This window comes from Chiloscyllium plagiosum, unplaced genomic scaffold (genome assembly GCF_037043375.1).
Source record: "Chiloscyllium plagiosum isolate Xiang-an unplaced genomic scaffold, Cpla_swu_hap1 HiC_scaffold_16, whole genome shotgun sequence".
Classification (NCBI taxonomy): Eukaryota; Metazoa; Chordata; class Chondrichthyes; order Orectolobiformes; family Hemiscylliidae; genus Chiloscyllium; species Chiloscyllium plagiosum.
The window spans coordinates 16,330,477-16,333,721 of record NW_028270154.1 but is presented as its reverse complement, the minus strand read 5'-3'; positions in this window follow the sequence as shown (position 1 = coordinate 16,333,721).

The window sequence follows — 3,245 nt, the reverse complement described above, 5'->3', positions numbered from 1 at the left end:
TTGGTGGTGCTCCTTTTGGTGTTTTCATATTAAATAGTTGATTTAAATCAGAACTGATCGAGGCTGTGTTATGTTCTCATAAGAAGCGTGCTGATGATACCATTGCTACAGCATAGCATGAAACCTGAGGGTATAAAGATCTCGCACTGCATCTTACCTCCAATCACTTGAAGCATCACATTCTACAACAGAGTAGCATGCTTCCAGTAACTAATGGCTTAACATTGACCCAGCTACCAAGTGGCTGAGAAAAGTGACGGTTGTTCATAATAGTTAGTTGCATAAATGTTTGTTGGATTCATCAATACTGATATCCATGCCCAGTTTCTTATGTTACTGGAGATATATAGGTTTCAGAATATTCACAGCTTTCAACTGCTGAAAGCAAGATAAATCATTTTTATTCATGTTCTAATTTGGCTTTTGCAACAGAGAACAGAGAGATCTCCTGATCTGGTGAATGTCTGATGTCTTCTCCCTCTGCTGTTCACAGTCACAAGCTGTTCACATGGCTGAGAACGAATTGCGTAGTTGTTAGCAGCAGAAGACTTTGGTTTGTGAACTAGTAACATTTAATGATAACAATCAGTTACATGTTGGAGCTGTAATGGACCAGACCAAACCCTCTTCAAATATAACAAGAAGGTAGCATGGACCCTAACGTCTCTCTGATTTAAAGGCATGTGTAAAACACTATGTTCCAGATGTAATTCAAATGGTTACGCTAGTCGACTTTAAGCAAAATACATGTTATTCTTACCCTGTAGTTAAAATACAAACAAATGAAAGAAGAATTGGAATAAATTAACTGTCTTGGAAAACTTAGAATAACAGATTATTTAGTTAACAAACAGCAACTGTTCCAATATAGTAACATCCCATAATGTACCTTTGGCAAAGACAAATTCAGTAAAATAGTTTGTCTCACATACAATTCTTGTAGCAGAGCAAACTTCAGCTTTTAGCTGTATTAGAGAGAGGAATGATAGTTTCCACATACAGTTTCAAGAGTCTAGCATTAATGAAAGCTAAACCAAAACCCTGGTTCTACGGGAGCCTGACTCCACCCATTCGTGCTGCTTCTATTATTCCAATTGTTTTTAAAATCCCATGGCTTTACAAGCTTTTACTTAATTGGTTTGAAGTTGGCTGCTTGGTGTCTTTGTTTCAACATCAGTTCACTAAAAAAAAATGACAATATACTCCTCTTAAAGCCATAGAATTATCACAAAGGCTGAGTCTCCATTTGGAGCCATACAGCTCCAGCTTCTCTGCAAACTGCACTTCAACTATTGCTTGAACCAGCAATTGTGCAAAGAGAACTGACAATGAGTGTTGGGTTAATTGCTTTCAAAATATGCAGTAAACCTTCAGCAATTCTTTGTTTTAAAACAGGTCTTTCTTAGATTTCAGTCCACAATCAAAAATACTTAGAATACTACAACATAGGAGCAGGTCCTTTGGCCCACTGTATGTGGTGATCATGTTGCCATTCTGAACTAATCCCATTTGCAAATATATGGTACATATCTCTCTTATACCCTGCATGATCATGTGTCTATCTAAATGCTCTTAAACCTTGCTACTGTAAATACCATCTTCCCTCGCAGTGCATTCTAGGCATCAACCATCCTCTGCATAAAAGAAATTGCCTCATACACCTCCTTTGAACTTTCCCCTTCTCACCTTAAACCTATGCCTTTCCCCTCCAATATTTGACATTTCCACTGTAGGAAAGAGACTCTGACTATCCCCTCTATCCATGCTTCTCATAATTTTACGAATTTCTAATGGGTCACCTCTCAGTTTCTAACACCCCAGCAAATTCAATCCAAGTTTGTCTAACTCCTGCTTTGGATTAATAAACTTCAATCCAGGCAACATCCTGGTAAACATCTTTTGCATCCTCTCCAAAACCTTCATATCCTTCCTACCATGTGGTGAACAGAACTGCACACAATAATTCACAGGTGGCTGAATTAAAGTTTCATATACCTGCAACATGACTTGCCAAATTTTTGTACCAATGAAGTCAAGCATGACATATGCCTTCTTTACCACCTTATCCAATTATGTTGCCACTTTCAGGGAGCTATGGATTTACACCCCAAGACCCCTCCCTACATCAATTCTTTGAAGGATCCTGCCTTTAATGGATGCTCACTTCTTGCACTTGACCTCCCAAAATGCATCACCTCACACTTGTCAGGATTAAACACCATCTCCCATTTCTCTGCTCAACTCTCCAACTGATCTATATACTGCTCTGTCCTTTGACAACCTTCCACATTATCCACAACTCCACTGATTTTCATGTCATCTGCCAACTTACTAATTAGACCATCTATACTTTCATTCAAACCATTTGTATAAATCACATTTAACAGAAGTCCCACTACTGATCCTTGTGGAAAACCACTGGTCACGGACATCAGTCAGTAAAACTATCTTCAATGACCAAACCAATTTTGTATCTAATTTACCATGGATATCACGTGACTTAATCTCCTGGATCAGCCTATCATGAAACACCTTATCAAATGTTTTACTGAAGTTGCCTCACCCTCATCAATCATCTTCATCACTTCCTCAGAAACTCAATCAAATTTGTGAGACAACACCTCCCTGCACAAAGCCATGCTGACGGTTCCAAATAAGACCATTCTTTTCCAAATGTGAGTAAAATATAAAATGACATAGTGTGTACATATTGCAGTTCAGAAATTAACATATGAACATACAAATTAGAAGAAGGAGTAGCCACTTAGCTATTTGAGTCGAAGAATGTGGCACTGGAAAAACACAGCCAGTCAGGCAGCTTCTGAAGAGCAGGCGAATCAAGGTTTTGGGCATAAGCCCTTCACCAGGCCTTGGCTACATGAGTTCAGTGGGGTTCATTCTGAAAATCTAGGAGGTAGCATTGTTTTCAACACAGTGCAAGTGCCTAAAGTGCATTGACAGATCACAATTTGATTACAATTACTCGGCTTCCCCCTCAGCCTGCTTTACACCAGAAGAGGCAGTGAACATTACATATGAATTCTTCTTGCTTCTGTCATCTCACCCTTTAAACACTTTTTTTATCTCACGCTGACATAATTTCCTTTTAAAAATGTCCAAGCTATTTTACAGAATCACAGAATTATTCCAGTAGGGAAAGAGACCATTTGGCCCATTGTGTTTGCCAGCGTCCATAATAAGTACCCCACTGACTGCCATTCTCCTGCCTTCTCCATGTAGCCTTG